Source organism: Colletes latitarsis, chromosome 14 (assembly GCF_051014445.1).
Source record: "Colletes latitarsis isolate SP2378_abdomen chromosome 14, iyColLati1, whole genome shotgun sequence".
Lineage (NCBI taxonomy): Eukaryota > Metazoa > Arthropoda > Insecta > Hymenoptera > Colletidae > Colletes > Colletes latitarsis.
Genome location: NC_135147.1, coordinates 896,363 through 907,500, shown reverse-complemented (window position 1 = coordinate 907,500; position 11,138 = coordinate 896,363).

Genomic DNA, 11,138 nt, shown 5'->3' with positions numbered 1-11,138 from the left:
TTCAACGTTTCGAGGAGTATTACGTGTATTTTCGCGATTTATTCGTGATATACACGGCAGTTTCGAGGCGAATTTGTGCGATTTACCTATTTACTGTGTGTTCTCCGGAGTGGAATTCCAAAAACTCGAACGAGATTTGTAATTTCGGAAACTTCGGGGCGACCGCGCGGGTTTGTTGCCGAATATCTCAGCCGCCAGGCGAGATAACGGGGTGAAACCGCGGCAGTGGATAGTGCGCATTATCACGAACAGAACGCCGCTTCGTGATTGAAAATCGGACGAAAATTCGATTTTTAAGAACGTTATAGGCGAGGAGTGACGCGACGGTGAGTCATCGCCGCGTGGGTTTTTCCCGGGGCGCGGCCGGAATTTCCAGGGCTACCTGGAATCTACGGGCGTGACCGCGTTAGATCCGTGTTATTGGGCATAGCCCTAGGAATTATTCGTATCGTGGTGCTGTTTTCTGTGGTTTTCCTTGAGGTGAAGTGCAAAAACTCAAACGAGATTTGTAATTTCAATATCCTCGTGGTGACCGTGCGGGTTTTTCACCGAATATCTCAGCCGTCAGGCTAGATATCGGGGTGAGATCGCGGCAGTGGATAGCAGACACTAGTACGGACAGAACGGCTGCTCGAAAATCGAAATCGGTCTAGATTTCGATTTTTGGCAGCAATTAGAAGTGCGCGAACGTCGACCGAGGGAGAATTCCGGGCGGGCCACGTCAGCGCCGCCATTTTGGGCCGACCGCGTGGCACGTAGCCAACGCCCAGTGACGTCAGTGACGCCATCTTGGGTCGAGCGCGTGACGCGCGATCAGCACCTGGTAGAGCGGGCGAGGCCATCTTGGATTCGACCGCGCCACCGACCGGACGACCGCACTCGAGCCGAGCCGACGGGGCCCGATCGCCGAGGAGGAGTGGGGGCGAGCTCCGAGCGCTGCAACCGGCCGACCGCACGCGAGCGGATCCGACGGGATCCGAGCAAAGAAGAGGAGTGGGGGACGGTCCCCGCTCCAGTATGGCGCCGACCGCGCCGGCGAAGGTAGTCTTGTCGCGCTTGGGCGACAAGACCAAAACGATAGCAGCAGCCACAACAGCGCCAGCAAGGACTACGGGAGCAGCAGCACCGACCTCGACACCGGTGAAGACCACGGAGGCGGGACAACCTCCGGCAGCGAAGAGGAAGGCCAGCACTACGCCGGTCAAAGACACCGTCACCGAGGGAGTTAAGAAGAAGAAGAGGGCAGTGGAACCCTCTCCGGGAGAGCAGAAGACTGCCGCTTCCATTAAGGAAGCAGCGTGCAAGGTGGAAGACCGGATGCTGGCGTACTGTATGGACCCAGCAAAAAAGGTCAACAAGGAGCAGGCGACGGTGATACTGCGTCTGTTCAAGGAAATGAGGGGCCATGTGCAGGACCTCCTGCAGCAAAACAGCTTCCTCGAGGGGAAACTCGAACAAGCCGCCCTTGATTCGAGGAAATCCGAGGCAACGCTGAACGGGGCCGTACAGAAGTCGATCCAGGCAAGCAGGTGCCTGGAACGAGCTGTAAAGAAGGCGGAGGCACCGCAGCCAGTACTCTCCTATGCGGAGAAACTGAAAATGGGGTCAGCGAAGCTACCACGGGGCGTACCTCCAGTAATCGGGCCACCGAAGAACGTGGTCATGATTTTTCCTAACAAGGAAGATGGAGAGATACGGACGAGCGAGGAAGCAAGGGAGGCGGTATTCACGCTGGTGAACCCTAGGAAGAGGGGCATGCAGGTGAAGGCCGTCAGGAAAATTCACGGCAACGGAATTGCCGTGGAAACGACTACAGCGGAGGGAGCCCAAGCCCTCAAGGAGAGTGCAAAGCTGAAGGACGCAGGATTGACCGTGAAGACGCCGGTCAATAAGAACCCACGGATGCTGCTCTTCGATGTTCCGAGAGGGATGTCGGAAAAGGAGATCCGGGCAAGCCTCAGGAAACAGAATACGAGCGTATTCACTGAGGAAGAAGCGAGCGGGATTAAATTCTGCTTCCGCACCGGCAGGAAGGACGGGGAAGAGACCAACTGGGTGGTCGAGGTCTCCCCTAGTCTAAGGATGAAAATGGTCGAGGCCCACAAAGTGTTCCTTGGATGGAACGCGTGCAAGGTCCGGGATTACATCGCAATCAGCCGATGCTACAAGTGCCAGGGATTTGGCCACATTGCGAAGCACTGCCGCCAAAAGGAGGAGGTATGCGGCCACTGCACGCATACAGGACACTGCGCGAAGGCGTGTCCAAGGAAGAGCCAGCCTGCAGTATGCGTGAACTGCAGGCGCGCCGGCAAAAAAGGGGATCATGCCGCCTCCAGCACGGCCTGCCCAGGATACCAGAAGGCTCTCGAGAGGTCAGTAAGTAGAACCATTTATGGATAATAATCTACTTACAGATGGCCGAGGAATAACGATCCTGCAGCTTAACATGCAGCGGTCGAAAGTCGTGCCACACGAGGTCAGGCGACAAATGGAGGAAACTGATGCGGATATCCTGCTTATGCAGGAACCGTATAGTTTTAAAAGAGTTATCCCAGGTTTCGGGACGGGCGCTACGATAGTTTTTCACAACCACGCAGACGAACCGCCGCTCGCGGCCGTATGTGTGAGGAATAGAAAGTTTTCCGTGCTCAAAATCGCAGACTTGTGCACAACGCATTGCGTCTGTGTTCAGCTCTTCGACGGTAGCACGGAACTGTACGTAGTGAGTCAATACTTTCCGCCGTCGGAAAATATTGAACTCGGGCTAGCCCACCTCGACACAGTACTAACAAGGCTAAGGGGGAATAGAATTATAATAGGCGCGGACGCGAACGCGAAGTCACATGTATGGAACAGTAGAGTCACCGACGAACGTGGGGAACTACTAGAGGAATTACTCATCAGACATAACTTGTTGGTACTAAACGAGGCGGGACATCCCACCACGTTTGAGAATACGCGAGGATCGTCGAACATCGACGTCACTCTCGCGACCTGGGAAGCTATACCGCTCGTACACGGCTGGAAAGTGTACGAGGACGGAACCTCCAGCGATCATAGAATCCTGGAGACGCGCCTGAACCTCGGCATGCGAAGAGGACAGCCGCCGCCCCTACAACCACGGTACAACACCAGGAAGGCCGACTGGAACAAGCTCCAGAGGACACTCATCCAGGAGAAGCGCTCCTTGACGAACGCCGACCTAAACAGTCGGCAGGACGTCGAGGCAATGGCGGAAACCATGGAGCGGGTAATATTGACCGCCTGCGAAGCGGCAATGCCCAAAAAGAAATGGCACCAGAAATCTGTACCGTGGTGGACAGAGGAACTAACAAGGATGAAGAGGGCAACATACAGAGCAAGAAGACTGTATCAGGGGACACACGATCCCCCGACGAGGGAGATACTTAAACAGGAATATCGACGGTTCAGGAGAACCTATACAAAAAAGGTGACGAGCGAGAAGAATCGCTCATGGCGCCAGTTCGTCACCAGCCAAGGGAACCAGGAAGTCTGGGGTGTCGCAACGAAAACATCCCTGGGGAAACTCAGGAGGGAGGAAGCCACTTCCTCGATCAAACTGCCACACGGGGGTCATACGACCTCGTGGAGATCAACCGCGGAAGCGATGTTGACGGCGCTCGTCCCGGAGGACGACATGGAGACAGACACCCCAGAACAAGCAAGGACACGTATGGAAGTCCGAATCCAGCCAACAACGGAGGACAGCCCCCCATTTCAGTGGGAAGACCTGAGTGCCGCTGTAACGCGCCTCAGAAAAGGTAAATGTCCGGGGCCGGACAGGATCGAGGTGGAAGTTATCCAGAAATCCTGGGGATGTCTCCACGAGGAGCTCCTCAGGCTCTGCAACGGATGCCTCGAATGGGGAGTATTCCCAGCTCGTTGGAAGGTGGGTACCATCATTACAATACCCAAGGGTCCGGACAAGGATAGGAGTAACCCGAAGTCGTATCGGCCAGTTTGCCTGCTTTCAATGGTAGGGAAGCTGCTCGAACGACTGATGGCGAACAGACTCGCGAGTATTTTCCTCGATCATGACCTAACCTCCGACCGACAATACGGGTTTAAACCTGGACGGTCGACGGAGGAGGCGATCGTTAAATTTCGTAGTATTCTTAGGGAAAGGGAATTCGCGGAGGCAAAATACGTGATTGCGATAGCGTTCGATATTTCGGGCGCTTTCGATAACGTATGGTGGCCAAATGTCCTGTACGAACTCAAGAGAAGGGACTGCCCACGAAACCTATACAGGCTAGTGGAAAGTTACTTCTCGGAGAGGGCAGTACAGATCGTGGGGAAACAAGACTCAGTCCGGAAACCCGTTACCAGAGGCTGCCCGCAGGGCTCGATATTGGGTCCAAGTTTTTGGAACCTAATTTTCGATGACCTGCTGGCGGTTCTCACATCCGACGAGCTGGAATGTGAACCGGTTGCCTATGCGGACGACGTCCTGGTCGTGATTTCCGGCAACTCGAGAGAGGAGCTGAGAAGGAAGGGCCAGGGGGTCGCCACGGCAATGTCCGAGTGGTGCGGAAGGAGGAAGCTGGAACTCTCAGCCGAAAAGTCGGAGATGCTCTTGGTCAAAGGATCGCTCGATGCAGCGCGTCCACCGACCATCCGCATCTCCGGCAGAGGCATAAGGATGAAGCCAGCAATCAGGTACTTAGGAGTACATTTTGAGAAAGGACTCCGGTTGAACACGCATATCGTGACAACTTCGGAGAAATGCAGAGGTTTGTTCAACAGTCTCGCGAAGGTGGCCAAAGCGAACTGGGGACTGGGACATCGTGCACTCCGTCTCTTGTACGGGGGGCTCTTTGTACCCATAACCACGTACGCAGCGGCGGGCTGGAGCGACCTGATGAACAAAACGGCAAGACGGATGCTGGCTCGTTCTCAGAGACAGGCTCTCCTTCGAGTCACCAAGGCGTATTGCACGACGGCCTCGGACGCACTAACGGTGATCGCGGGCGAACCCCCGATCGACCTGGTGGTGGAAGAGAGGGCAAGAAGATACTGGATTCGGACGGAAGAAAGAAGAGGACGAAACAACGGCAACGAGGAAGAGGAAGGCCGGGATTACGGCGAAGAAAGAAGACGGGCGGCGGCGGAAATGCTGGATGCCTGGCAGGAGCGTTGGCAGGTTTCGACCCATGGTCGGACGACCTTCGAGTTCTTCGGAGACGTCCGGCAGAGAACACGGGCCACCTGGATAGAACTGGACCACTATGTCACGCAATTTCTTAGTGGTCACGGTAACTTCAGGTGGAAGCTCAGATCCTTCGCTCTGAGTGAAACTGCAATGTGCGAATGTGGGACCGGCGAGGAAACGCCGAAGCACATACTTCTCGACTGTCCGAGGCACGAGGCGGCCAGGGCGGTCTTGAAGACGGCACTGCGGCTTAACGGCTGCGGATGGCCGGTCGCGGAAGCGGAGTTGGTTTCCAAAACCAATTTCCGACACTTCCGCGACTTCGCACGAGCCTCGCTCAAGGCCAAAGAGACCCCAGCCTACGTGGGATGGCAACAGGACAACTAGGAAGAAAGAAGAAAGAAGAAAGAAGAGAGAAGAAGAACACAGTGTAGTGCAGTGCAGTGAGTGTCGACAAACCGCGAACCGCGAGCCGCGAGCCGCGACACCGCGAACCGCGAGTCGTGACACCGCGAACCGAGGGCTGCGGATCCGCGAATCCGCACTACGAACGTCGTACTGTGAACCGCGCAACAGTGTGCCGCGAAATCGCAAACCGCGGGACCGCGAACCGCGAGGTCGTGAACCGCGGAACCGCGAGGTCGTGAACCACGGAACCGCGATACCGCGAGACCGCGTGACCGCGCGACCGCTAACCGCGATACCGCGAGACCGCGTGACCGCGCGACCGCGTGACCGTGCGACCGCTACCCGCGAGACCGCGTGACCGCGCGACTGCGTGACCGCGACACCGCGATACCGCGAGACCGAGTGACCGTTAACCGCGATACCGCGTGACCGGGCGACCGCGACACTGCAAAACCGCGATACCGCGAGACCGCGCGACCGCGACACCGCGAGACCGCGTGACCGCGCGACCGCGAAACCGCGATACCGCGAGACCGCGTGACCGCGCGACCGCGAGACCGCAACACCGCGATACTGCGAGACCGAGTGACCGTTAACCGCGACACCGCGTGACCGGGCGACCGCGATACCGCGAGACCGCGTGACCGCGCGACCGCGAAACCGCGATACCGCGATACCGCGACACCGCGAGACCGCGTGACCGCGCGACCGCGAAACCACGATACCGCGCGACCGCGACACCGCGGAACCGCGATACCGCGAGACCGCGTGACCGCGCGACCGCGAGACCGCGACACCGCGATACTGCGAGACCGAGTGACCGTTAACCGCGACACCGCGTGACCGCGCGACCGCGAAACCGCGATACCACGATACCGCGACACCGCGAGACTGCGTGACCGCGCGACCGCGAAACCGCGATACCGCGCGACCGCGACACCGCGGAACCGCGATACCGCGAGACCGCGCGACCGCGAAACCGCGATACCGCGAGTGGTGGGTCGCGAAACCGCGGAAAACCGCGAAATCCGAAATCCGCGACATCGCGAGTTTTTTTTTTTTTTTTTTTTTTTTTTTTTTTTTTTTTTTTTTTTTTTTTTTCGGTCAACAACGCGCGCGAATCGGGATGACAGTGCAGTGGATCAAAAGTGCAGTGGAACATCAAGAAAGAAGAAGGACACATCAAGAGGAACCTGGACAACATACACTAACACACACCAACACATACGCACACACACAGCTACACCCACAACCAAACAACCGGACTACGCACAAGGACAAGGACACGACCACAAGGACAGGACAACACAGAACGGAGGGACATTCCTAAGGTAGTATAACCTGCGATCACCGGTGCAGGCAGACTTCTGGATAGAAGCTGCGGTGGTTGCAGGCAATAATCGGCTCGTGCCAACCTGCTGGAATCGAGCGAAAGCTGGCAGCTCCGCCTCCTCGTGGCCCCCGCTGGTAACGACGCTGCAGGTTGCTTCGCAACCTGGAGCGTCGGCTAAGAGAGCTGCTTCCCGAAAGGGTAGATTCAACTTGTCCAAAGACCCGCAAGGCGAGGACAGGGTATTTCCAGCCCAGAGTGCGGTAGAACACCTACACCGTACGCTTCCCTTCGCCGTTGTCGTCGGAAAGTAGATAGAAAAACCGCTTGGTACCGGGAGTATGCCCAGCCTCCGTGCAGGGTACAGGCATCCCAGGGCCCATTCAGGGCAAAGCGACAATACTTGTCCCTATCTACTGGCGTCTAGAAGCCGTCCGGGCGTATAGCTTGCTATACGGCACCAGGATCGCATGTGCCAACCCCTCCTCCACGCGGTGGACGCTGCAAACGGCATTTATGCCGGCCAACGGGGCTCTGGTTTCGGCAGGGGCGGTGCAGGGGCACACCGTATGGGAGTAGCGACCCCACCTACCCGAGCAAGACGAGATCCGTCATTCGTTCTGTGCAAAACAGAGATGTCAGAAAGGAGTGGTGTCAGGAAAGCAAAGAGAGATGGGGAAGCATTATGACTAGCGTATACTTAACACCTGGGGGCTTCGGCCCCCATTTCACGTTAAGGCTTATTGGAGAAGGCGTATATTGTACAAAAAAGGGGCTATATGCCCCTTTTTCACTTTAAGGAACTTTTCGAAGTTCCTACTCGAACACCTAGAGCTTCTCCAATAAAGACCTAACTCATACCAGGGGGCTATAAGCCCCCTTTTTGCTTTAATGCTTTTCCGAGGAGGCGATCCTGACACCAGAAATCAAAAAGGGGGCTATATGCCCCCTTTTCACGTTGAGCAAAAACCAAGATCAGGATGAGACACGAAACGACGTCTGTATGCGTCCCCAAAAGCAATACGCCGCTGGGAAAAGCAATACGCCGCTGGGCTTGGCAGAACCCAGCACACCAAAACATCTGGTGGCAGACGTCGTAATGCCAGACGAATGACGGAAGGAGGCCACCGTAGAAGTAGCTGAGCTGCTCCCTACTGCCTGAAGGTGTCGGCTGGGAAACCACGCTAGTATCCTAGGTAGGGAGACGGGCCTCGAAACGTGGATCGCTCCCCTGGCCATTAGAAGACTCCGCCTAGACCAGCTCAACTCCGAGCTGTAAACCGGTGGTGTACGGCTCTGTCAGACTCGGAGTCCTTGCCATACGGACGCTGCATATAGGAAGGATATGCAGCGTATGACGAAAACACTGAAAGGTACGCCAACGACGAAAGACAACATGTATTTATACATGTAAGACCGTCGTCGCGCTGCTGACAGCAGCTCCCGTCGTTGGCGATGGCAAAAGGACGCTGAAGCGTCAAGAGCATAGTTGATGATGGCAAAGTGAGTTCTACTAGTCGTGCTAAGGACGAGTCCCACGTTTTGGAGCTAATGCTACAGGGACATGATGCCCGAGGTCATGTCCTAGTTACGCAGCGGGTTCCCTGCAAAACAGGGAGCAGAAACCGGGCGTAGCGAAGCAGAGGGAACATCTGCTTGAGGTTTGTTCCCCACGTGTTTGCCGTGCGTGGCGACCTGTGTCGGCGGAAAGGAGGATCCTGGGATCTGAGGGCCCTCTCTCCTGCGGGAGTGTAGCTGCCCAACACGTACCTTTGGCCTCTGCTTCGTCTAGACAGGCGGCTAGGCGAGAAAAGCAGCCCTGTGCCTAGTCAATCGGCTCGGAACACCATTCGTGGGTTCTATTGGGCGAGGAAGTGGACCTAGGAGTCCGGGGAAAGCCCGGTCGGCCTTTGTTCGCGGACTATATCCCGGGTGCAAGTCCTAACCCAGGCGGAGCCGGGTTCCATTTGAGGGTCCATGGAGGCCGGGACACACGCCGGGACGAAACAAAATCCAAGCAAATATGGATCCCAAAGTCAAAATCACAAAAATAGACGCCTTAGTACCCCGCAAGGGGGAAAAGGGAGGAAAGGAGACCGTTGTTGTTGCTCCCGGTAGGACAACAACGGTGAGTAAGAAAGCTGGGGTGGTCTCACCACCCCAGAAGAAAGAGAACGCGAAGGCGGTTGAAGTGGGTAAGGGCGCTAAAACGCCCCCCTGCACCAGACCCTCGACGCGGAAGACGGCTTCACCACCTAAGCCGGCAGGAACGATATCCCCTGTGCCGATCAAGGATATCAAGAAGGATGGACCGGGGACACCACCCCGCACAAATCCACCGAAGAAGCCGGAAGCTAAAAAGCCGAAGGCAACTTCAGCTGGCAACGCCACGTCCCCGGACGGAGGAAAGGGCCATAAAGTCGACGACGACGGTTGGATAACCGTCGTCAAGAAGGAGCAGCCGCAGAGGGCAGAGAAAGCCCGGAAAAGCGGCGAGAATATGCCAGGAAAGGTGTCGGCGGAGGCGACACCTGGTCCTTCGAACAGGCCTCTCGACAAAATTAGTGGAGAGGCCTCGAAACTGTTCAAGGGTATCCGGACCAGCTGTCTTGGAAAAGAATCCAGGCTCAGCAAGGAAACCGGAGCCTTGATCGTTGGCAACGCGGCAGCTCTCTACGAGCTAGTCCAGGAAGTTCTTATCCAGAACTCCTTCTTAAAAGGACAGCTCGCGGCGATCCGGCAAGAGGTGAGAGCCTCCCAGAGGATCGCGGAGAGGGTTGCCCCGACGGTTTCACAGACGACGGGTTCCCGTCCGACTGCGAAACCCGCACCAGTTCGTGCGGCGACGACCTACGCGCAAGCGGTAAAGGTCGACGCCAATCGAGTTTCCCCGGAAGCGGTTAAACCACCACGACATGTGGTGCGTATTTTCCCGCAGAAAGGGAAAGGACAGAACAGTGAAGTCACCAAACAAACTGTTCTGTCACTGGTTAAGCCGGCGAAAGCCAAGATCCGCGTTAGGTCTGTCCGACGCATCCACTCCGGTGGCATAGCCGTCGAGACCGAGCGCAAGGAGGATCTGAAGGCCTTCGTCAACTGCGCGAAGCTGAAAGAAGTAGGACTTTCAGCTACTCTACCGACTCTGAGGAACCCTACACTTATAGTGTACGACGTTCCCAAGTCGATGAGGAAAGAGGAGGTTTCTTCCAGCATCTGGAAGCAAAACCTCAGCGATATGACCCAGGGGGATGTGTCGTCCAACCTGAAGGTCCGGTTTGCAACCGGCCCGAAGGAAAAGGACACTGCCAACTGGGTCATGGAAGTCAGTCCGCAGGTTCGCCAGCGGCTGAAGAGCATGGGCAGAGTGTACCTGGGCTGGTCCGCATGCAGAGTGCAGGACTATGTCTCTGTTACACGATGCTTCAAGTGTCAAATGTTTGGCCACATGGCCAAACATTGTAAAGCGCAGAACGAGGTTTGCGGTCACTGCTCCGAAGAAGGGCATACCATTGCCTCTTGTACAGCGAAGAGTAAGTCCCCAACTTGCTCGAACTGTAAGGCAAGAGGCAAGAAGCACGACCATAAGTCGCGAGACAAGAACTGCCCTGCCTATCAGGCAGCACTCGACCTTGCAGTATCTCGAACGAATTATGGATAGACACGACCCGGAGAATCCTCTAAGGCAATTGCGCATCGCGCAGCATAATATGCGGCGTGCGCTAATTGTTCATGGTGAGGTGAGCGAGCTAATGCACGCAAAGGAGATCGACGTGTTGCTCATGCAGGAACCTTACCAATTTCAGGGACAGATTCCAGGCTTTGGGCTCACGGCGAAGGTGATCGCCGAGAATGAACGGGCTATGGCCGCAATAGTGGTCAGAAACCCGGACATCTCGGTGGTAAAAATCACACAGCTGTGTGATACTCACACCTCCTGCGTTTGCATTAGCGGACCCTTCGGTAGTTTCTACCTCGTTAGCCAGTACTTTCAATGCTCGGAAGACATTGAACCAAGTCTGGCACGCTTGGAGAGGACACTCGATGCTCTCCAACACCGTCGAGTCGTGATAGCCGCGGACGTCAATGCCAAATCCCACCTTTGGGGGGGAGAAAGCGTTCGACCGGACACGCGAGGCGAGAAACTCGAAGAGTTTATCGCATTACACGACTTGACGATTTTGAACGAGGCTGGGAGTATCCCTACATACTCCAGCCCTGCCGGTGAGT